Source organism: Spea bombifrons, chromosome 3, assembly GCF_027358695.1.
Source record: "Spea bombifrons isolate aSpeBom1 chromosome 3, aSpeBom1.2.pri, whole genome shotgun sequence".
NCBI classification, from domain to species: Eukaryota; Metazoa; Chordata; class Amphibia; order Anura; family Pelobatidae; genus Spea; species Spea bombifrons.
Window position 1 is genome coordinate 110751275 of NC_071089.1, and position 26971 is coordinate 110778245.

Consider the following 26971-nt stretch of genomic DNA (forward strand, 5'->3'; position numbering starts at 1 on the left):
CATACATGTACGGGCTCAAAATACATTGTTTTCAATGGGTTTAGGGACCGCCAATTGTCCTTAAGGGGTTAATAATTGTAAAAATGGATCTCTGAATAAAGGAAGAACACTTTACTGTCCCTGACAGCCCCTCTAAAGAAAAATTCATAATAAAATACTCTGTATATGAATGCTTCCAAAATGAAAACAAATAACTTACCTCTTACTAAATGCACCTGGAGCTAAAATTTCTAGACTTTCTGAGCTTTTTTTCATCTAGAAAATCTGATTAAAATGTATCAATGTAACATGGGCTATTTGTCTATGCGGACGTTCCATTAGCTTTCGTTTTGGTGATTTTTCAGGTTGTAGACAGGTCGTTGAATCACATACCATACTTTTCATCTTCATTAAAACCAATTAAGGTTTGGACTCATTGAATCTGGACCAGTGTTTGTAACAGAATTTGTTTTAGTTGGCTACTATTAACCATGCTCAGGTAAGATTTTTAGCTTGATCATATACTAAATATAGTATTTCAACCCAATTTATGAAGACAAGATGATACAGTAGGATGGTCACCTAGAGAAGGATCTTGAGCATCATGTCTAAAGCTCACATGGACAGATTATCTCTCACGATGCCATTAGGACTGGTGATGCCCTGAGTGAAAATTAAATGAGTAATTGAAACAGCTTTCCAAGTTGCTAAAAACTAAAAAAGATATACACAGAAAACAGGTGGGGGGTGGTGGTCAGAGTATGGTCAGAATAGGCAGTGCTAGCATTGGACCAAGCATGAGAGGAGCACAGAGTAGCCTTTTCCTTCATGGCGTGTCTCGCTTTTATCTCACATATTCATTGCTATTTAGATTAGTTATTTTCTTTCCATTTGAAATTTTAGTTTCTACGGATCTAACACTATGTAATTAGATTAAATGTATCAGTGTGTCTGTGATGGCATCCCACATAGCACAGAACTCGCGAGCGATTTCTTGAAATGTCTCCTTATTATTAAGGCATAGAATGTGACATGTAGAGACTGACATTACTCAATCGGGGGGGCGGTTGATTTTGATTAGATCAAATTTGTGCAATTTACTTTTTCATGAAAAGACAGATTAAGCTTTTTTAACCTATAGAACTTATTCACTATTGTAAATCCACATAACCTATTTTTTATGTTCTTTTTTTAAAAAAAAACTCCCCCCCCCGATTTAGCAGGACTCAGATTGCACAGAAAGCATTTGCCCATGTCCAAAATACCCTGAAAAGTAGCATTTTCTTTACTTTCTCTACTTTCTCTACTCCCGAGGGAATGAATGACCCTTAGTATGCAACCACTTTACGAAGTCCGTTCCTCTCCTTGGACCTGTCTGGGTAGAGATGAAAGATTAATATGGAATTCAGTTTATTGTAGACTCCAGATTTCATAACGGTGTCTTACAATACTTGATCCGCTGGAAGGGTTATGGTCCTGTCCTGAGGAACGCTCTAGGATTCCATTCCATGATGTTCACGCTCCGTGTTTGGTTTGGGAATTCCACAGACTGCACCTGCTGCTTCCTCCTCTAAATAATGTTTTGGACATTATCAGTCTGTACCCTGCAGCCTATATTAACCACGCACACTCCTTGAATGATGGCCTTTCATGGTTTACTCCTGAGATTTGCTCCAGTAGTTTTCTGTCCAGTTCTGTTCTCTAGGTTTTTGTTTTACCCGGCTTGACTTGACCTTGTTAGCGCTCTGGTATCCTGACCCAGTTTGTCCTGTCCATGTTGTCCAATATCCTGCTCCTTCACTGTTACCTGGTCCCTAGTCGTTAGCCTACTCTGCCCAGGGATTCTGGGATACGCATTCCATGAGCAGTAAGGAAAAAGATACTGAGAAGCATGGTTCACAGGAAAGGAGCCTGATGTCCATTAAACAGCAACACTTGGCAGGTTGCCCCAGAAAAGAATTAGGTTGTCCAACCTGCCGTGACTCTGATCTTAAGCTCTTGGCTGAGGAAAGTTCAATCATCTGGAAGACCGGCTTGCACTAAAGACCATTCGCACAGTTATCTCAACCCAAGAATTGACTTCCCTCTGTGTCTCCCATGAATGGCTAGAGAAAACCAAAATTAAAACATTGCCTGTCACTAGGGTGGAATAAAAGTCACTTAACAGTTCTGCAGTTGCAAGTGGGCTTGGTTTATTATGTGTTTTTTAGTTTTAGGGTAGAATGTCCCACCGGTCCCACCAGTCCCACCAGTAACAACTGGTCCAAGTGCAAATCATAATCTGTTTTAATTTTAATTAAGGCACAGTATAATGTCCTAGAACGCATACATTATGAGAACTTTAATATGAATTCCTAAAAAAAAACAACTGTACTGTACAGTAGGGAGAAGTTGCAGTAACAAAGCAGCAGCTCTCCTGCAGTGAACTAGCCAAGGAAGTGGTAAGTAGCAGGACTGCTTCCCGCGCATGTCCCAGAGCCAGCGCTGGAGCCGGCTGACTGTAAGTTTATTACATGGCAGGAGATGAGTTCAACCAAATAGATTTCTTTGCACAAATAATAGCTGGGGAAGGGGGTAAATGCACATGGGGAATTCTGCAAAACATTGCGCCACATTCCCTATTGCCATACAAAACTGGATTATAGAAGTGTTTCATTCTTTGTAAAGCACATTTTATCGCATTCCCCTGGTCATTCTTTTCCCTAGACTAGCTATCACATTCTGGCAATCGCTCCTTGCAGAGGGAAGGATTGGATTCTTTGCTTCAATATGTGATTAAACATTAATGGAACCGTAAATTATCCGAAAAATGTGATCTCGAAGGATTTTTAAATAATGAAATTGAATGATTATAAAAACTCAGAAATATTGAACGTCCCGGTGCATAGCTCTTATCCGTATATTCACGGATCAAAAGCCCAACATGGCAAAATTATAAAAAGACAGCATTTTCTATGTGCGTAATTAAACCTTTGCTATCAATTATTTAGAGATAATCATTTAGTTCACCTTTGGCTGGATTTCTGCTGCGTAACACCGTCGTAATGGCTACACTGCTGATGTCTTAATATACTGTAGCTCTTTCCATTCGAAATAATATTTTTGCCTGATAATTGGGAAAATATGATATCAAATATTCTATGAATAAATAAACAGCTTTACTTGAACTATGCCTAAAACTTTGGTCTAGGGGATGACTTTCACACATTAAGTGGATAAATAAGTATTTCCAGACAGTTTGTAGATCTGCTAAATTCACAAACTTTGAGAAAAAGAAAACAATATATAATACAAGGGCCAATAATAGGGAAAAAAATTGTTTAGTGACTGAAATGGTGAATTTTCTGACGTAGCGAGCATGAATGAGAGTGTGATAGAGCATGAGAGAGTGAATGACAACAAATTTAATTTTGAATGTAAAAAGCCCCCCTGATTTACTTTTGGGCAGGAAGTGGAATTTGTTGTCTAAAAACAAATGGACCAAATACAAATATAAAAAATGAGTCCGAAGTCTAGTTTTAGTTATCTAATATTCAAAACTAGCCTCATAGTACCAAGGCTGATTTTACTGAACCAGTACCAGAACCTCAGGCAATCATTTGGTGCACATGAAAAGCTGGCTGCCATGTCCCATTGTGACTACAAGCAAGACTGTGGTGTCTGGGACAAATACATTTCATAAAACACATTTTCATTTTTATTTTATGTAAAGACCAAATAATTTGACCAAGGTTTTAGTCACAATGAATCATTGTTAAAGGGAGTAGTCCCAGAAGATTGGAAATTAGTGAATGTTGTGCCCATTCACAAAAAATGCAGTAGGGAAGAGTCGGGCAACTACAGGCCAGTAAGTCTTACATCTGTAGTGTAATGGATACTATGTTAAAGGATGGAATTGTTGAACATCTAAACTAATCTTATTGAGTTTTTTGATGACACACAGATTTGCAACAGGGTTGATGTTCCTGGAGGAAGAGGCCAAATGGCAAATGATTTCGGTAAACTGGAAAAATGGTCAGAGCTGTGGCAAGTGGCATTTAATGTGGATAAATGCAAAGTAATGCACCTGGGGCATAAAAACCCAAGGGCAGAGTATAGAATATTTGATAGTGTCCTAACCTCAACGTGTGAGGAAAGGGATTTAGGGGTCATTATTTCTGAGGATTTAAAGGTAGGCAGACAATGCAGTAGAGCAGCAGGTAACGCTAGCAGAATGCTTGGTTGTATAGCGAGAGGTATTAGCGGTAGAAGGAGGGAAGAACTCATGTCGTTGTACAGATCGCTGGTGAGACCTCACTTGGAGTATTGTGTACAGTACTGGAGATCTCCAGAAGGATATAGAAATGTTGGAGAAGGGCTACTAAAATGGTTTATGGATTACAGGATAAAACTTACCAGGACAGGTTAAAGGATCTTAACCTATATAGCCTGGAAAAAAGACAGGACAGGGGGGATATGATGGAAACATTTAAATACTTAAAGGGAATCAACAAGATAAAGGAAGAGTTTATTTAAAAGGAGAAATACTACCACAACTAGAGGACATAGTCATAAGCTAGAGGGGCAACGTTTTAAAAGTAACATCAAGAAATATTACTTTACTGGTAGTAGTGAAGGGTAGTGGATGCATGGAATAGCCTTGCAGCAGAAGTGGTAGGTGTTAATACAGTAAAGGCGTTTAAGCAAAGGACTAAGGAAAATATTCAAATGTTGGGCAGACTGGATGGGCCGAATGTTTCTTATCTGCTGTCACTTTCTATGTTTCTATAATGGTAACCTAATGTAGTCTCCATTCCAACAACAAACTTTGGTGCAGAAGACAATGGATACTTATATAGAGTGCTTGGGTATCCTCATCCACACTGTAAACTATAGTGTATGTATAAGTACGAGAGAAAACTAATATATTCATATATATATATATATTCAACTAATCCGTGCATTCAGGGGATTGTAGGATTAGGAATCCTATTCCGCCAAGTGACTATAGCATTATTTGTATTTATTTGTTATGCTCCTTTGCAGCTATTCCTTCATGTTATTGATCCCAGCACTAATTGCCATTGTGCTGGCTGATACTATTCCTTGCTGATTCAGTAATGCTAATAAAATTTGTTTCAATTAATTATTCGGTATCTCAGCGCTGGTCGTTCTCGCTACATTCTCATGTAAACACACTAAATATCTTTAATGGAATTTCTCCAAATCTAAATGTGTTTGAATTCAAAGCTTTTGATTTAGAGAGGGTTAAAATATCTTAAACACATCAAAAATACCTGCCAAATGTTTTTTTTTTAGAATTAAAAACCATTACTACTAATCTAATTGCCCGTAGATCATAATGTAGGGAGCACACTGAGCTAGGGCATGATCAGTATCTACACCTAGATACCCAAGGAATGGTAATGGGATCACAGCCATTCATGCTGGGTTGGATCTTAAAATCTATGGAAATAGAAATATACATTATAACCCTTTAATTGCACAGTAATGAGACCATTCTGTTCCTTTAGGCATTTGCCGCTTTTAGTTGTTGTGTTATTTACCACTAATTGACCCATAAGTGCCAATGTGTTCTGCTGTTGAATGCTTATGATAAATCATCAACCTAAAGCTCTACGTTATGCTACTTAAAAAGTAATTTTAAACAGATGTGCAGCAGAAGGTGAATTTATACCGCTTAAAGGAGAAAAATACCCCAAATTTAAATAAAAATGTAATTTTCTGAAACATTTGTTCAAGTTTTATTGTAGAAATGAGATAACGAGATAAATATGCAATACAAATAGAAGGTTTTTTTTACTTTTATCATTTACTTTTGAAATAGTTTAGAATTTAAAGGTCTGACATAACTATTATGTCATCACATGACCTTTGCACCTTAACACCAAACACCTTACTCATCAACACTCACTCGTCACACAGTGATGGCCACATCGGCCAATTGTAAAGCTTTGCTGTTTTACATACATGAGCGTTAAATGACGGGTGGGTGTGGCTATCGGTGCTCAGACTGCTGTGATGTAATACATAGAGGAGGGCTTTGGTAGAGTGACAGGGCTCTGTTTCTAGGCAACTGTAGTATTTCAATAAACTTTCAAGCTGTTTTTAAGAGACAGGGAGCATCAAGGAGAAAAACAAAATGGCAAATTAAATTCTTTTACTTCCCTCTACGTGATGCCGCATTTATCTGGGGATATTTTAAGAGGCCCCCTAGCTCGAACAATACCTTTAACTATTTGATTACCAAACATGAATTATTTTTTTTCCTGTGAACAGTCACATATTAATCATGTATTGCCATTTGTATGAAAATATGAAACGAAAGATTTTTTCCCATTGTAACTATTTCCCAGTTGCTAATGGTTTGTTGGAATGCTTAGAAATAATTAATGTGCCATAGTTCACAATTCTTGAAAAGCCACAGTAATTTCCATTAAGATGTTCACTTTTCACCCAAGCTTGACAAACATTACTAACAGAAATCTTCGAAGGTTTTACCGTATAGTTCAAAGGTCACATGTTTCAAAATCTAAGGCAAAAAGATTACATATTTTCAGAGCTTTACTTAATGTTGTGTATATTCCAGTATAAATCAGTTTTAAATCTTAATGAAAGGTTAACACATGCTGCTGATTGTTTCTTATGTTTGGTAATTAGTGTTTTTCTGTATAAATGATGTATGACTCCTTCAGTCGTGCATGACCCATATAATTTATAATTTAGATATAAACACACTATAAGTTGCCAATATTTGAATGCAAATTAAACAAAAATGTTATAATAGCAAAAGATATATTCCAGCATATAAAGAGCCCCGTAACTGTAGATACCACCACCAGTAGTATTTTGTATATTATTAATTTGTGGTTTATAATGTTCAAGAGAACATATTAACAGTGTCCTTCATATTTCAACATGGTGCGTGTTCTAAAATACATGTAATAGGGCCATTTCCCCCAAATAGTAAGTGATATTATCCTGAGGTCATAACATGGTTGTAAGTCAGGTTCTGCCAGCTTAAACATGTAGGACAGCCCAAAAGGCATGTATTTCTAGAAAAAAGTTATTGAGGAAAATATATATATCAGCGCTACGGAATTTGAAGGTGCTATATAAAACAATAAATAATAATCATAATAATAGACTAGTGTCATAAAAGATGGATTTCGCCATTAGAAGTGAGCACAAGTTCCACTTATGGTGACCGATGTATGAGAAATCACTTAACACACCAAACAAAAGGCCACGAGTCTACACTTTCGATAGCAAGTATTCGACTAGAATACCAAGAAGAACAGAGACAGAGAGAAAAAATTGTTAGATGTAGAATCTAAACCCAGCAGGATTCCAAAATCAACTTAAAGTACTTAGAACTAGTTAAACGTGGATCGTTATACAAAAGTTTGTACTTGCCCCTACGTTTTCTTAGTGGTATCAAGTAGTCCCCTGGGTTGTCTTCCATACAACCCAAAAGCCGGGGACCCAGTAGATGCTTGAGGTACTTCACTCATAGAAAACATTAGGTATGGCAACAAAAAGTCCCATTTTTTCCCATTCTTCTCAATCACCTTTCAGGGTTTCATTGAATCGCTTTACCAAACCATTAGTTTGTGGACGATATACAGAGATCTTTAGATGCTCTATAATTCCTCTGAAACCCTTGACATGAATGGAATACCCTGATCTGTTAGGATCTCTTTGAGTATCCCTACTTGACTAAACATCCATAATTTTTGCAGATATTGTGCATAGATGTATTGCCTCGGGATAACAAGTGGCATAATCAAGAATTACCAGTATGTACTGATGCCCTCTTAAAAACAAAATGAGCCACAACATCCATAGTAATGCACGGAAATGCAATTTCTATTATAGACAGGACATGATGAGCATAGTTTATTATTGCGACAATTACCCCGGCCAATAAAATCCCCGAGTGAGATTTTGCTGTCCCTCTCTCGGCAATTGATGAGCCCAGCCCGGGCTAAAGCAGCTTGCTTGATAAACGTATCTGTGGTTTCTTCCCTGCTAGGACTCTGTCACTATATATATATATATATAATTGCTTTAACACCATTACAAAAATGACTTAACCCTAAAACTTAGACTTTAGCTGTTGACAGTGATAAAGCCCTGCATGATACCGCCTGTCACTTCGGAGATCTCAAGCACCCACATCCAATTAGCAGATCAGTCAGGACTATTTATAACTACTAACCAGCAAGAACTTTAGAGAAAGTCATACTTTCCCCATGCATTTTTAAGCAGTTTAGCATACTTTGGAGGAAATTATATAAAAAGACTGTAATGAGAGAACGTGACGGAATATAAGTCATAAATTCACACGGAGGACAAATATATTTAGTCAACGTCAGATGACCAGAGCGACCATGAAATTACAGATTGTAAAGTCATTTGAGCATGGCCCTCTTCACCTGTTTCTTTATTCAACACATAAATACAATCAGATAAGTGCATATTAAAACTGTGAAACATAACCTAATATCCAAATCCATATGAAGGGTTCCCTCCCCAGCAATTAAACTTCCCATTAAAACTGTAACCATTTACATTACCCCACCATATACCACCGGTCCTACCAACTAATATGGTGGGTCGGGACATTAAAAAATCCTCATTAATGAGCCTGCCTTTAAAGGGGCATCTTCTAACCTCTATCACTGTCCAGCTTGCCCCTTAAACTCCAGACCCAACACACATCTAAATCACAGGAACTCCTCCACCATAGGCAACGTGCTTGAACCAAACTCAACCTGTTGCCATCTCCACACTTTCGGAGCCCAACTTCCAAGCACCACAAACCTGTACCAACCACATTATGGAGAACCCCAGCATGGCCAACTAGCTGGATGGATCACTTTCAATCCCCCCATGTTTAACTACTAAGCCTCCATTGCTTGACATTGCCCTGGACATGGAAAACAATGTATTTCATTATATATTATAACAATAGTGTTGAATGTTCAACCGTTGAATGTGAAGGGGTTGATCGCCCCTCGCAAAAAGGACTTTGGTGTATGATACTGTCTGTAAATCAAAAACACATATTGTATGCTTTCAAGAGATCAATTTTACCAAGCAGGCAAGCCCCATGTGTAATGAGGAATGATATCAAAATATATTATATACCTAGCATACAAAATAGGAAGCAGAAATAGGAAGTTATTTCACCACAGAGGTATGGTCAAAAGTATTAAAAAACCTGGCTACTGTCACGTATGCTAGCACCAAAAGGCACTCACCACAGGAGATCTTCAGAACAGGGAACCACCAGAAAACTCAGGATGATCCCAACCGTGAGGAAGCCGCAGTGATAGCAGAGAAGGGTAGATACTGAGCTGAAGCAACGAGGTGCAGCAAGCAGCAGATGATAGGAACAGCCAAGGGTCAGGTACACAATGCAGGTAGTCAGACGAGCCAAGGATCAGGTACACTAAGCGGGTAGTCAGACGAGCCAGGGATCGCCCTTACAAAAAATTACTGCAGTTTTTCTGAAGTAATAATGCATTTTTACTTTGTACCTCACTGTACTGCACATTTGCTGCACTTTTTTTTTTATATTGCAAACCTACAGTTGTGCTTCAATGTACTGCAGCTTTATTGCATTTGTACTTCCGTACAAAAATAACTGCAGTAAAACTGCAGTACAGTGAAGTACAAATGCAGTAAAAATGCAGTATTGCAGTTTTTTCATGTCCAAAAAACTGCAGTATTACATCAGAAAAACTGCAGTACTTTTTTGGTAAGGGTCAGGTACACGATGCAGGTAGTCAGACGAGCCAGGGGTCAGGTACACTAAGCGGGTAGTCAGACGAGCCAGGGGTCAGGTACACTAAGCGGGTAGTCAGACGAGCCAGGGATCGGTAACAAGAGTCTCAGGCAGAGGTACAAAATCAGCAGGCAAGAGGGTAGTCAGGAAAGCCAAAGTCAACCAAAAAGTAGCAGAATAAACTCAAACGCAGACAGGGTGACTGTGAGGAGTACTGCAGGGTTTTTAAATCTGGCGCCACCTAAAGCCACGCCTCCAACAGTGCGTCAGGGGCGTCTCTTGCTCGGGTCTCCGTGACCTGCGAGCGGATCGGAGCACACGAGAACCCGGGACCGCGACCGGACCCGGGACTGCGACAGCTACGGTATCGAGATGCTCCAACTACCTTATCCTAACAAGGCTTTGTGCCATGGGGAGATAGTGGAAGCAGAAGGTCTATGTATCGTATGTGGTGGGGTTGCCTGAGACTTCAAAACGAGTGGGAAAGATCTTTTAATTTAGTTCTAGTGCTTTTCAAATATACATCCCCACCATGGCCTGAAACTGGTGTACCTGGCCACCACCAAAAGCATCTTTCTATCAGTAAAATTATAGCAGAAAACTGGAGACAAAATCAAACACTGAATTGGCAGGAGGTTGTGCATGAAATTTTATTGGAATACATGACTTGCTCAATTAACCACACAATGCAATCATTTGATAGAATCTGTTTGGCATGGACTTCGCTGGAAAAAGGATTGTCCATAGACATTGCAGAAATAAGGAGGCTATGGCCCGGAAGCTCATCTCACGGGGTTTCCCTATTGCGTGAATAGATCATTTGAAAGCAGGCCGTGGAGGAGGAGAACGGCAAGGGACTTTGTTCTTGTTTTACATTTCTTTTTCCCTTTTCCTTATGCTATTTTCTTTTATCGTACATTCCTTTTCGGGTTAAGTACTTGTTCAAATGCATAGTCACGGCTCATAACATCAGTCTGATCGCCGACAAAATACCGATGGACTCTGCATACTGTTATAAGTCATGTAAGATGCACGTCTATTCATGGCTCTTCAACAACTGCGCGTCTTACCATTTGTGAAACTGTATTCTGCGCAAAACATCTCAATAAAAACAATAGTAAAAAAAAATGTGTCAGGGGCAATTTTAATCCAGGACACACGATAATCGAAATCACGAAGCCAGAGCAATTTTGATTCTTCTTTGAGGACCCGATTACCGACACAAAAATAAAAGAACTGAATGAGATATTTTGGCTGATTGAGGGAGAATACTTACATCTGCCTTGGATCTCCTGGTGGGTAATATATGGTAATGGCAAAACTCTAGTAAACGTGAATGATCTTTTCGTGCACTCCCTGCAGTTGTCAGTACAAAAATGAACTGCGAGGTACAGCACAGTTACCCACTGGGATAAGTGCTCTGGAGGAGATCCTAGCAAACATTAAGTCGGAACCCTGTAGATTAGGTAATGTTACATGCAGTCCTTTCCTATTATGTGCTACTCAACCTTAATTTTTGAGGAGAGACCACATACCGTAAGAGAGAATGCTGCACAAAATACAATTTGAGTTCAGATATGTTACTTCCATCTGCAGAATTTGTTTGCTGGGGCATTGTTAGTGGAGAAATGATGTGTCCAAGGGCAGAACTTAACATTATCATCGGAGACACCAGTTAGAGCCAAATTTATGTTCCAGAAGCCCACGGACACAAACACGGTTATATCTAAAGGTGTTAAAAATGCAACAGTATCGAGAACCATTTTACACCAATTAGATAATTGTTCATTGATTGCAATCTTACCAGAGCAGGACCTTCTTCTCTTTCTGTACCAATATGCTTTAACATGTCAATGCTTTAACACCTGCTTGAGGCTTTAGGTGTCACATAACACACACAGTAACAAACTTTCATACACATGCTAACATTAACTAATAGTTACATATTTACACACACATAGTAACATGCTTACACACTTATTAACACACAAAGTAACATACATACTTACATACGCACACTTTTTGTACCTCTAGCTTTGTTGGCTCAGGGCAGCTCTTCTGCTCCGTTGTAGCCCTGACACACTGCTTGGCGTTATACCCCAGCACTTAGACTGGGTGTGCTGGGACTGAGGGAGTGCGGTATGCTTGGCCCGGGGGGAGGTGGGGGCATCAGTGCTGGCTTTCTCACTGGGCCATTTAGTTGGGCTCATCCTATCAACGAAATGTTACTTGACCTTGTCTGTAAACATGACTGTGCTGAGTATATGTAATATTATTGCCCTGGCTCATGGGAATTTTTTTTTAAAAAAACATTGTTCTACCCTACAGCCTTCACTATGCAACATTTCATCTTGCCTTACTTACATTACAATAGCCTGCTACAACATTCACTCTGACACACATATGTAAACACATTTACACAAATTAAACACACTTACTCATACTCACTAACAGACACACACTCCATCTCACCCCACTTACACATACATGCACACACACACAATTACACATACTTGCTCACACACACAAAAACACATCCATGCTCACATACATACATAAATACCTTACCGCTTACCTCTCACCAATCCTGCAGCTTCTGCACACACAGTGAGGTAACGTGACCCTGATACCTTCCTGTCTCCCCGTGCCAGATCAAAATAGAAGGGCCCCTTTGACCTGGACTGGTGTGGTCCCGGTTGGAAGGGCCCTTTCTAAACTATTTTGAATTGGCATGAGGAGATGCGAACAAGGGGTTGCAGGGGTCGCCCAGGGCCCCATAGAGGCACGGGCCCCGCCGCAGCTGCCACCGCTGCCAGTGGATACATCTTTGGAGCGCTCTTCTAATGTTATTTGCTGCTGCTTTAGGTTGTGGCTGCCCCGCACACACTTATTACCCCTCTCTCTATCATGTTGTTTGTTATTAAATGCTGGAGATTGTTTTGACTGTTCCACTTATACAGCACTCATATCCTAGCACCACTTCACATTTCATCCCACAACCTCTCACGGATAAACTGTTGTGATGAAACTTCGATTTCAGGAGGCATCCTCGTCACAGTAAAAGCTTACTGAGCTATTGAAAAATTATCTTCTACCGCGCTACAAAAAATCAACTATTTATAAACTGCATATGACGGAGAAGAACCATCCTCCTTTATTTCTGCTCTAACACTCAAAGACATATGCATATCCCATGCATTTTTAAATTCCCTTACTGTACTAACCTCTACCACATATGATGGGAGGCTGTTCCACATATGTTCCACCCTCTCTAGTTCTATATTATGACCTTTTTTTCTGGCAAATACCAATTTCACAAAATAACATAGCCTAACCTATTCAAACACTTGAGTTAAAACCCAAGACTGCGATTCCAATTCCCTTCTCACTTTTAGCTACACTGAAATCTAGAGTTTTTTCTACTATTGTAGATCATAAATGGAGACTTTTTGCTACAACCAGGTAGACAAATCTACAACAACTCCCCTTGCTATACTGTGGCTCCAGACTCTACTTATGTTCTATGGTCCCTCTTGTTTATTATAATTCCCACATGGGCGGAAAAGTACAATAAATGCCCTGCCTACCCCACCATCCCATCAAAGCAACATTTTGGTGCCACAAGGATGAATTAAATTCACAGGGTGCAACCTGTGGGCAAAAAAGAAAGATCTCTTCCAGAGATGACCATCTATCCTCATGTTTGACCCAATGAGAGGAGCCATGTGAAAAATAACACAAAAAAGACAGACATAAAATGATGCCATCACCTATTTCACCAATGGTTTGGGTGGGCCTATAGACTTGCATTAGGATTGACTCTCCTGTGAGTGCTTTCAAGCTGAGAGTTGGTCTTTGGTTGCTACATTTTTGGCCAATTTACAAGCACTCACAGTTTAGTGAATAGACCCTGACATGGGTCATATACTTACCTACTACAAATGAACTGGATGAACATCCTGAAATGTGGTATTCATGGCTGAACCAGAAAACACATTCCACCTGCAGTCTAACATGTCTCTTCCCAAGACACCATCCAGTGGGGTCTGGTCCCGTTGCCTACTCTCATTCTCTCTTTCCCACTCGCTTCGCCGTCTCTCTTGATGTTATATAGTTACTATGATGCAATCGTCATCTCTCTGACCTTCAAAATCTATAACCTCCCCTCACCTTATGTTTGAGCAATAAACTCCTCTCTTTAAAAAAAAAAATAGATAAAAAATGTTATGTTTATACGTACTAATCCGTGAAATATATGCCACGTTCTTTGTTTCGCTTATAAAAATACTGAGATATGGTTCAGAAAGTATCTTCACAAATAGCCATATCAAGCTTTATTCTATGTTCCTTTTGAGTACTTTTTTTGCTGCCGCAAAGGGAATAGCATAAAATAGCTGCACTTGAATTATCACGGAATTCTTTTTTTTTTTCTTGAAATCTCCTTTTCAGCCTGTCGTTTGATTCATTTAATGCCTTTTGCAAAGGATCTGCAGTAAATTATTTATTTTCAGTCACTAGCTTCATTCAAGGGTTCTTGGAATCTGCTTTGCTGCAATGCAGCATTTTGTTTTATGTTTCAAGGAAAGGCAGGGGGGCCATGTGAGCTGGGAAAGCCGGATCTTTCTGGTTGCGGTTCTAGCATGGAAATAAATACATTTAAAAATGTTTTGTTTGTTGTTTTTACATTTTTTCTTTGTTTACATTGTTTAACCGTTTGCAAGCCAGACTTTTGTTTTCTTTAAAACCTTTAACTAGTTTTAAGAAGGGTTTGACCTCTATTCTAAAAGTAAAGGGGAACTGCAATTAGTAATGACGTGAGGGTTAAAAACGTGTTAAAGTTACTTAATCATCATTGTTGATGCTATAGGTAATATATGCAAAGTACATCACAGAAAATTATATAGAATACACAGTGCTGACAAGAAGTTTTTGACTTGTATTTTTGCATACTTGTCATACTGAGATGTGTCAGATCATCAAACAATTTTAATATTAGATAAAGATAACCCGAGTAAACATAAAATACAGTTTCATTCATATAAAGGAAAAAAGCTACCCGACCCTACTTGGTCCTATATGGAAAAGTAATTGCCCCCTTGGTTATATTTTCACTAGACGCACCCAGACATGAACTAGAACCCGTCTTGAAAAATGAAGTAGGCTAGATGGTCTTAAAAAGCAGCACATGATGACACAATCTAAAGAAATTAAAGAACAGATAATAAACTAAGTCATTGACATCTATCTGTCTGGAAATGGTTACAAAGATATTTACAAGGCTCTGGAACAGTGATCAACCTTCCCTGGAGTGACAGACATTCCTCCAAGAGCGTATCGACGGCTCATCCAGAAGGTCACAGATGTCCTTACTTGAATGCGATTGAGATGCTGTGGCATGACCTTAAAAAGGCAGTTCGTGCTCAAAAACCCTCCAATGTGACCAGATTAAAACAATTCTGCCAAGTAGAGTGGTCACAATTCCTCCACAGCAATGTAAAAGTCCTCGCCATTTATCAAAAACACCTGATTCCGCCAAGGGTGGAACAACCAGTTATTAGGTTTAGGGGAGCAATTACTTTTTCACATGGGTGACATAGGTTTTGATTAACTGTTTACCTTCAATAAATAAAATGATCTTTTAAAAGGTACATTTTGTGTTTTACTAACATTATCTTTGTCTTATATTAAAATGAGTTGGATGAAAGGGAAGGGGAAACAGTTTTTATAGCACAGTATTCATGATGCCTGAGCTTGACTGCTTAAGCTTAAAGCTCAATAAGAAACCAACATAAAACTTGAATACCCAAGTAGCTACACACCAAATTGTGGATAAGGTTGTTGGTCACAGCTTTGTTTAACCATTTAACAATCAATCATGTACTTCACCATATCTCTCCAACTGCTGACTTTGCTCCCAGCAGGCAGGTTCTCACAGTAAACACCACAAGCTCTCGTAATGCGTGCCGTCGGCCTCGTCTAGGACTCCCAAATGGATAGATGTTTTACTGTTCTTCACATTACTGAGACATAGAAATGGTGTAAAGAGATTGGGGCAAGCTGCTGGGAGTGTAAGCTGCCAGGCAGATGGAGGCCACAATCATGCTTCCCTTGATAAACCTCATGTTGCAACAATGTAACCCCCAAAGCAGCCAATAGTACTGGCTAGGCCAGCATAGGCCCGGAGCCATGCTACCCCTTCCCCATGGGTCTGGGGTGTCTTTCTCTAAGCATCTTCATGTTCAAAGAAGTCAAACATTTAGATCATGAAAGATGTCGTTCAGATGGATGTCTACCTTTTTTGGCAAGGTCTAGTCAGAGCCGGACTGGGGACATGACACACATTCTGTTTTTAAGCTCACACAGCATACAGCCAGGTATATCCAGCAGGTAGCATCTCATAAAACACCCAACCTTCTAATTCATGGGCAGATCTGGTAAGTATGGGGCACTATTGGAAAATGGCCCATGGGCTTTTGGACAGTGTCTCAGATGGCCAGTCCAAGCCTGGTAAATTTATTGGTTTACTGAGGTAATCATAAAATATGTTCCATATGTAAATCCGTTCCTAGGAATTCACGGATATATTTATTTTCTGGACACCATTGTTGTATTTATTGTCTCACTATTATTATTGGTAAGTCATCAGAGAAATTCTAGTAAACTGAATATCACTTGTCACACAGTGAAGCTTCATACAGTTTAGGGACCTGACATTAAGTGTTTCTATGCTGTAGTGCTATAAAAGTGGCGTACTTAGGCCCATCACAATCCATCTAAGTCAGATAAGTGGTCTTAGTGGTAATTAAGGTTAATCTACATAATTAAGTATACACTACTGGGTTAATTTAATTGGCTGTAATCTTTGGAGTGAGATCTCCTGCATAATATATGTTTCAATAATGCAAGTGACCAGAGGATGTCTTGAATACCAAACTTCCCATCCTATGCCAATTGCCTTTTAATCATTTCAAGGAAAATAATCATACCTGGGAACTCTGAGGGGCTGACGTCCCAAGGATTTCAGGGTGAAGGGGCAGAGTCTCGGGGGTCATTCAGTCTCGAAATGACTCCTATATCCTATATGACCATTTAAATGCAGGTGAACCAATTAAGTGCATCTTTGAATCTTTAATGAAAAGTCAAGGTTTCCAAGAGTCTCAAGGTCAGCTCATTTAGAAAGTTCCCAGGTGTGAAAATGATTTAATGCTTTGAAAGAGGAACAACGGTATTAAAATATATTTCCAATATGCCATTTTTTATCATTGATTGTGTGCCCAATAACGTCAGATTTAACATAACATTTTTTGAAACAGAATTTGATGGCAGATGCGATCCATTTGGACCATCCAGCCTCTCCATTCTTTCTTTCTTTTCATATTTATATTCTGCTTCGTGTCGGCGAATCAATAATCTCCTAACATTCTTTATTCCATGACCAAATGGGCCATGACTAGGCGGTTAATTAAAGGGGCATCATAAATTCAAGTGCTGTAGTTTGCAAGGTCAAAGTCTCCATCAATAGGCTATTGCCTTAGTTATTGGGATGAACAACACAGTGCATACTGCAATGGGAGGCGCTCGATTAATACATTAAACTGATTTATTAAGCCACACAAAAGAAGACAGCAAAAAGAAAACCTCCTTCCGTTAGCCACATATATCCCAAATTTCATGTTTTTGTATAAATATTTTATAGAGACACAGAAGAAAGAAATTGCTGAAAGCCTGTTCTGAAAATACTGCCATTAGCAAGAAAAAATCTGTTGAAATATCATTGCGTTTATTCGTAATAATACGGTGCACATAAAACTTGTTATTATTATTTAATGTGGTTGGTAAGGATAGTGTGCTATCAGGAACAGTAATTGTTCAGAAACAATGAGAATCACAGCAGGTGTTTATGTACTTGAGAGGAACAGTGCAGTAAATATTCAAAGAATAAAATGTGTACAATGAACTGAACCTGGAATGTTTTCATGGCTTTATGTACTATGTCATGGGCTTCAACTAAATATGTTTTATATAATCCTCACCTTTTCTTGCGTTTATGAGTCATACAAAATTGAGGTTATTTATAAGTATATATATATATATATATATATATATATATATATATATATTATACACTTACTGGCCACTTTATTAGGTAACCTGTTCAATTGCTTGTTAACACAAACAGCTAATCGGCCAATCACATGGCAGCAGCTGAATGCATTTAGGCATGTATACGTGGTCAAGACAACTTGCCGGAGTTGAAACCGAGCATCAGAATGGGGAAGAAAGGGGATTTTAGTGACTTTGAACGTGGCATGGTTGTTGGTGCCAGACGGGCTGGTCTGAGTATTTCAGAATCATCTTTAGCCACATGCAGAGCCCCAGGAATGCCAGGCAGCCAATGACGGCCTTCTTAATCAAGAGGGCAAAGCTACCCTTTCCCAGTATGGCAGCCTGAGGTGCGCTGCGACAATGGAAATGCTAGAGGAGGCGGGTGGGAGGAGATGGTGACTAGGGAAAAGGAGGGGAGATAGGGAGAGACAAAGGAGGGACGGAGTGATCTAAAAGAGTTGATCGAGAGGCAAAAGAGGGAGGGAGGGAGAGTGGAAATCCACAATGGTATAATATAAACTGAGACTCACTGCTTTAACTTTTATTTACTAATATACTGTTTGTTACAAACCTTTAGTTTTTATGTGTAAGTACGTGGTATGTTTAAATATTGAAGTGTGATTGTATTTATAGGTATAAATCAATGTATTTATTTAGGTATCTATCCTGGTCTTGTCTATTATAGCTCAGCACATTTGCAAAGGAAACTTTCTTCTGGATATCTTCATATATAAAATGACGAGCGATGTGCATGCTGTGCGGACATTTTCAGTTCAAATGAACCCGGGTTCATTAAATGCAGTTTTTTGCCTATGGTTATAATATTACATATTATGGTCACCCAAGCATTCCTTGTCACTGTGGTCATATGAATGTATAAACGAATAAGTATTTAGTATTAAGGGATAAAGCAAAACCTAACACATTTGTCAAATTAGGGGATGCTTAAGGAGAAAGAGGTTTTCTTGATGGACATTTCACTAAAAGTCCTATATGCACCAATAATGTTCACGTCTTTTGACTTGGGTAGAAAATAGACTAGGTACGTTTTTATCAAGAAAAAGAGGTTTAGGCTCTTCTCGGCCAATCTCGGCCAAAGCTGGACAGACTTTTAAATGGATTTACAGTAAGGGCACTTGGGCTCAGCACATATAACAAGTATAACAAGTATAATTAGGAAACCTAATCAGCATTCATACACTTTATTCAACGTGGTTTGGATATCAGCTTGCGACTTCTTATTTTGTTGAGAATAATACATTGCTAATTTATGTAACAAATTCCCTACCTGCTTCCTTTTTTTCGTCATCCATTTTGTTTGTACATTTATTTATATATTCATTTAAAAAAAAGCAACGACAATGGAGGCGGTAAAGGTGGCAATAATTTAGCAATATATTATATATATATATGAATAGGAAAAAATAAACACAGAAGCAATATATGTCACTTCACTTTTTAACATAAGCAATCGTTCATTACTGGACCATAGCATCCGCGTTCAAGGAAGAAATATGTCACTTTAGCTTAGAGTACCGCGATATCGATCTCAGAACACAAGCGCCAATGCAATAAAGTAGTTTAACGCTAGCAATTATTTATATATCCCCATCTGTTTGCATTTCATATCTTACTGCCTCAGTGATTTCTTTATAACAGCACTGTATCGGCGCAGAAAGAACTCTGAATTATTTAACGTTTCTGAACCCTATCGTTACAATTTAGAAAAGATTGATTTTTTCAATCTAATTCCAGAGAGAGAGGAAATAATGTATCTAAATTGTATCACGAAGACTATCTCCCTTTCCTGTGCCGGCAGACAGTACACATGCCGAATGAAAAAAAAAAGATTATATATTATGACATTTCACTGTTATGTAAGCTTCACAACCGCAAAGCCTTACACATTCACTTATACTGTGCACACAATTAAACCATCGCTACCAGGTGTCAGTCTAAATATGATATGAAATGGTTAAAAAAATAAAATGAATTAATTAATTAAGGACAATAATACATTTATTACAATAATAAAGTTCTGGGGGTTTTTTTCCTCATTTTACTTTTTTTTTTACTCAAAATGTTCATGTTATACTAGTTTGAGGAACATCGCAATTGCGTCTATTCACTAAGAAGTCAACTGGTCAGCTGAGTCATGATTTGACCTGACTGACAAGATGTGGCTAAGGTCACTTGCCCTGTCATGCTAACACTTGCAAAACAATGTATATTCACCAAAATGTGAGTTGTTTGCGAGGGCATGAAGTTTCAGGTCATTTGAGCTTAATAAAAACTCGCATGGCCTCGCTTGAAACTTAAACAATTGCCTCTATGCTATATGACAAGATTCCTTAAAAAATAAAATAAAAAAATTAAATAAATTAATAAAAGTAAATGAAGCAAGGATCCCAGGAAGCTGCAAGTTAGCAGACATCAATTATTTTTTTCTAGCATGCTGGACAGCTAATGTGACAGTAGATCAGCAACTTGATGGTCCTTTTAGATTTTTTTCCCTGGGGTTGTTACCATGGTAACAAGCAGCCATATTAGATTGTGATCAGATTTATATTTTACTGATTATGGAAGCTGCTGATCAGCGTATGACCAATATTCAGAGTTCTCTGATGTTAAAAGGAAGCCATGCATCGCGTTTCTCTTTAATGGAAGTCTTACTATTAAACCTTACATAAATATTTTTCATGTTATTGTGGTACCCAGTTGGCAAAGAGAGAGGTGGTTCTGCCACTCTACATATCCTGTATGAACAGTACTGTTCAAACATTTTAGACAGGTGTATAAATGCTGTAAAGTAAGTGATTTCAAAATGAAACATGTTAATAGTTTATTTTAATCATTTAGCAAAATGTAAAGGGAGTGAACAGAAGACAACTCTAAATCAAATCAATGTTTGGTGTAACCACCCTTTGCCATCAAAACTGCATCCATTCTTCCAGGTACACCTGGTAACCCCTTCAGGACCGGCGTCCTCGTACTGCGTCTTCCCTTGAAGGCCGCAGTTTTATTAAAATATTTTAATTCCGTGCTTGTGATTCGCTTCAAAGCGATCACATGCATGGAATTGAGGGGGAGTGGCTGCTACGGATCGCTGGGGACACCCAGTGGTCAGTAGCAACCGCCCCTCGCAATCCCAGCGTTCATAGCGGCGCTGGATCGCGCATCATCGATGACGTACCTGGTACGTCCCGGTCTGGCGGTGACCTATGACCAGGAAGTACCAGGTACGTCCCGGTCCTAAAGGGGTAAATAAGGGTAAATAAAGGTTGAAACAATAAATAAACAATCTTTAACTGAAACATAAACAGAAAGCTGTGTAGAAGGAATAAAACTGGATGAGGAGGATCCAAACTCACAAGGTGAGTTTAATGTCAAAAGGCATACACTATGACAAGACTGAGAACAGCAACAAGACACAAGGTAGTTATAGTTATACTACATCAGCATCCCTCCCAAGCAGAAATTTCAAGTACCGGGCAATGTTGAGGACCGTAGATGCAGCATTCATCCAAGGAAACATAGTGAAGGAGATGACAGACACATCATGCTTACTTCCCTTTTGGAATTGGAAGATGCCCAGCCGTGCCATCAGCTCAGCATTGGCAGAAAACAGTGGGACGTTGGTACACCCATTTACTGTCCAGACAAATCTGGTTAGAAGTGGCCTTGATTGAAGGCTTGCAGCCAAAAAAGCCATAATGTGGCAATAAGGCCAAGCGACATACCATCAGCGAGGCATCTGATAAAGACAGCTTTAAAGACAACGGCCACAAACATACAGGCAAAGTCTGAATCTTCATCGTAAAGAAGAACAAGGAGTCCTTGAAGTGATTGTACAGAGCTCTTATCTCATCATCATGGAGTCTGTCTGGGATTACATGAAGAGAGAGAAAAAATCTGAGGTTGCCTATAACCAAAGAAGAACCGTGTTTAGTCCTCCAAGATGTCTCCAACAACCTACCTGGCTTAAAAATATGCGTGCAAGTGCAACTAAAAGAATTGATGCTGTTTTTAAGGGAAACTGTGGTCACAGCAAATATTGAACTGATTTCGATTTTTGTTTTGTTCAATCACATTGCATGTTGTATTAAATAAACTATTAACATGTCTATTTTAGAACGCATTCTTACATTACAGCATTTTCCCTAAAAAAAAATTGCTGTGCATATGTGTCTCATCTATTCTACATCTAAAATCTAATTTAAGAAGTAATCAAATTTCGGACGTAAATACTGTATATTATTAACCTACATGTAACCCTGTTAGCTCTAGAAAGCCGGCAAATGATTGGACCAGAAGGCTCATTGTCAATGCACCATGCAAAGCAGTTAGCAGATAAGAAGAGGAAACAGTATAAATTGTGACACACGATCCCGCAGCTGCAAGCAAGATTTAGCTTTCATTATTTTTTGTCCTCCGATGGCTCTTTAATTCTGCTTTATTTTTTCTCTTTTTAAGGTTTAAGCAAGTTTTGAATAATGTCACAAATGCTAAATGCCATGATGTGTTTGAAACAGACTGCTGGCTAAGACGCCGCAATGGATCTCAATTGTGTTCATTAATATCTACCCTGCAATTCCAAGACTGTCAGTAAAGAAGGATTCCCTCTAATTAAATTAATTTATTTCGCATGCAAAGTGGGTATTTCTATTATAGCTAGAAACCCATTGTATTAGAAAAAATAAATAGACTGCTTTAACAATACACTGTACAGAAAAAGCGAATTTGACACATCAGGAATTATTTACTAAGCAGACTTTCTTCTTTATTTGTAATGTATTGCAGGGCGAGACTGGCGATGACAGGACGGCGGTTCACGAGGCATCTCCCCAGTGTGCCAGATGGCCAGTCAGGGACTGTCGCGTTGTCTTGATCAGGGATGGACAGCAGCTACCGTAAAGAATTGCAAAAATTGATGACAAAATGAGAAAAACAAAGTCCAAAAAGCGTCATAGGTGCTATATTATATAATAGATTCTAAAGTAAAGTCAACAAGGTGTAGCTGACCCCTTTTGGGCCAGCTAGGCACATACTTTTTTGGGCCAGCTATCGCACATACCCAATTTTTTGGGTTTTTCCCAATTATAGCATACTTACCCTATCTGGCACCTGAGTCTGCTTCTGTTCATATGTGTAGCACTACCACTGTGGGGTCAGGTAAACCTGCCCAGGGCAGGGAGGTGGGGGGGGGGTAGGATAGGGTCCCTGCCTCTCCACAGACTTTTTCACCAAGTGAGCAAAGGGGATCTGAGGCACAGATGTCCCCAAGAGGCATTTCATTTATTTTAAACTGCCCCACCTAACGTTGCCAAGTACGTTTGACTGGGGTAGTCCAGAATGAAGAGGTAAATGCCAAGTTCTAAACGTATTGCTTTATTACGAGGCCATATAATGTTATGTTACACATATTGAACACATATTAAGGCTTTGCACAGGTTGCATGAGGGAGGGAGAGAGAATATGTGTGTGTTAGTATGTACGCTAGTGTGAGTGTTAGTGTCTGTATGTTAGAGTGAGTGTGTGCTTATACATAAGTGTTTATCTCACTCTGCTCACATTTGCTTTCAATTTTCGCTATACTGCCTTTATCTCCTCCCTTCTTTCTTCTCTGGTTTTCTCCTTCCTTATTTTCTCTTCGCATCCCTTCTCACCTTTTCTTACTTGTCTCTCTTCCATCTCCTCACTCCACCTGCAATTTGGAGACTGGCATGGAGAATTTCGAGCCTTGGCACCATTTCAATCCTGGTGCTGGCTAGCCTTCCTTGTCCATGTAGGGAGCCTTGTTGGTGATCTTTTGGGTACAGTTTATTAATGTTATATTATATTATTTTTTACCATCGGCTATTCTTTTGATCATGCAGGTTTTCAGGCTGCCATAAGTCTTTGGCCTGTTTATTGGAGGAGTTAGGTTTGTCTTTACATTTCATTCGCCTGTGAAAGTCAGCTGAAGTCCTGGTGGTCATGGGACCTGAAGGCTTAAAAGGAATGGAGAAATGCCTGTTATAAGCAGAAACATTCTTTCCTAGATGTTCCTTAGTAATCTCAGAGCAAGGGTCCATTCTTGGAAAGGCTTCTTTTTCACCCTGTCAAGTTAATACTGGTTTAAAGTAAAGCTTGACTGTTAGGCGTTTGAGATCTGCCCATGTTGTGTTCTACTGTCATTACCTCTTCCCACTCCTGTATTCACACCTTTATTACCTCTATCTCTGGTATTCCCTACCTCCTTCAGTCACACTTTATCCATTGTACGCAAGTTTCAGAAGCTCTCTGAAAAGCCACCTTTTTCGAGAAGCGTACAACCTTTCCTCATAACACTCAGCCAGCATCCTAATTAAGCCATTTGCACAACCAATAACCTCTACAGATCATGCGGACCAGATCAAATCATCCCCATCCAAGCAGCGCTCACCTACTGTTTCACTTGCTCCTCAACCACCGACTAGATCGTAAGCTCGCAAGAGCAGAGCCCTCTTCTTCTTTTGTACCAGTTCTTTTATTGTGTCCGATTTTGCATTATTTTTCTGTCTCAGCGCTATGGAATCTGTTGGCGCTATATAAATGTAATGAATGTCCTTCACGATGGCTTTCTTGAAAAATGTACTGCCATGTTTAGTATTCAAGAAGAATGAAACAATGTTTTTTCCTATCACTTTTTCCTTTCACTGTTATTCCTATTCTATAACCAGATATAGATAAAAGCTGGTTTCAATACTGGTTGTGTATCAGTATTCTTTGGAATTATTATAATTTTTTTTGAGTTGAAAAGCAGTCCTTTACAAACTAAATGCATTTCAACAAATTGCCAATTTGATCTGAATTGCCTCACCTTTTTTTTCTCATTTTTATCCGTCATTTTTAGGATTACTTAAGATGCTGTATGATCTTAAAGACAACTTAAAGACAAATCTTGTGATACTTTAGCTGTTATTAAATCATATCAGTTAATGGATTTAAAATATCCAGATTTTTAGATTAAACTGGAAACATTTAATTCCTGCTCACAGGAGGTTGTGTCATAAATCTCATTAAATGAAAGACTCAATCCTGCTGTTACTGGCAGCTCATGGATTCATCCTTCAAACCTTACTCCAAACGACTGCAAAGTCTTCAAATCCACACGTATAATTTTGGTAAAAAATGTGCGACTATCGAATGCAAATTTATCACAGATATATAATAAATCACAATATATTTATGTTAATGTTTGGAATGAATAATATCCATATATATTTACACCACAAGGCATGATAACAAGTCCATTATCATTGGCTGATATACAAACATTAATGGTTAATATAATTTATACTTTAGGTATCCTAACCAAACACTTGTGTATAATAATTCTTTAAAATGTATTATAAAGCAACGTCCCTTCATTCATTTCATATATTTTATTACAGTTTTTTATGAGAAGTAGGATGATTATACATTTTCCATGGAATCACATAATACTTAAATAGTGTTGATTTAAATATATATACCATATTTTCTCGTTTATAAGATCCTAATTATAAGACAACCCCCAAATTTTCGCTCTTAACAAAATAAAAAATAAAAACGCCTGAATATAAGACAACCCTATCGGAAAAAATCAAAACCACTGTTTATTCTTCTTACACACATGTGCACACGTACACTCTCCCACACACTCATACTGTATGCAGATGTACTCTGGATAATAGAGCTGATTCCGGGGAGAAGCGGATGTAGAAAGAAGACTGAAGAACAAGAAGAGGAACAAGAAAAAGTGGAGCTGTGTGAGGCTTAACAGGCAGATAATTACCACGACAAGCCAAGAGTCCTAGCTCCGTGGGTGCCAAAAGCTGCCCATGGGACATTCCTCCTCAAGCCCATTATGGGCAAACATTCCATGCTTATTTGTAATCCACGCTGGCCAGGGTACCCAGACGGCAGCTGTGACAATCCAAAGAGAACAAGGTTGAAAAGATAACAAACGTATCCCAACCATGAATAGTCCACATGTAGTGTAACAAAACCAGTAGGTGTATAACAGTAAATAGGGCAGGCAATCTTGCAGGCTAAGCTTCACCTCATGCCCCCAATATAACCCTTATAGCTGCAACAATGTTGCAGCTACCCTACAATGACAGCGAACCCTGACTGCAGCCATGTGCAAGGGTCAGCAGTCATGGCCCCTTTCCCTATTGGTCCTGGGGTCCCTTTATCTGCATCATGTCACACAAGATCCTGTATAAAAAATTGTCTGTTTTGTGCCCATTCCAGATACATGTGGGCATGTAGTGGACCCAAAGCACTTTGTCAATGAACACCAATATTGTTTTGAAGACTATCCGACTGGTGAATGATTTTTAGCTTCTCCTTGTATATTTATAGATGCATTAGTATACCCCACCATCGCGGTTGTTTTTCAGAACAGCGTTTTTTTTATTTTTTAAAAGCATTGCCAAAAACACCCATGAGACAATATTAATGCACAGCTTATATTCTGGTTATACTCTTACATGAGATGCACACTGTAATTATTACACAGCTATTCACACCGGGTTCTGACAGGTAAACAATTATCACTGTTTCTCAAGAAAAAAAGAGCAAAGGCAGAGCTATTCTGTGATAAAACACTATAATTGCTGTAGAATAATAAGCGTGAGATTTGTGCTCAGTTATATCCTCGCACACTCCAGGTATTGTGGGCTAATGATCATCATACCTACTAAAGCTTCAGATTGTAAGCTCCTATGAGCAAAGATTTATACATCATCTTTTATACCTCATCACAGAGGTTACTGAAGCCCTTTGTACGGCACCAGAGTCTGTTGCTGATTTATACATAAATGGCAACAACAATGAATTGTCCCATTATTTTTTCCTAAATCATTATATCTCCTTTTTACTTTCTTATAGTAAATATATATATATATATATATATATATATATATACATATATATCTTCAGGGTGTCAATGTTAATCTCTGCATTCCAGAGATAAGCACATTGCAATCAAATTATATCGCTCGCTGCAGTATCTATTACCTGGAACTGCAGGAGAACAAGAATTTTTTGACTGATACGGAGAAAATACTAGGCAAAAAAAAAGAT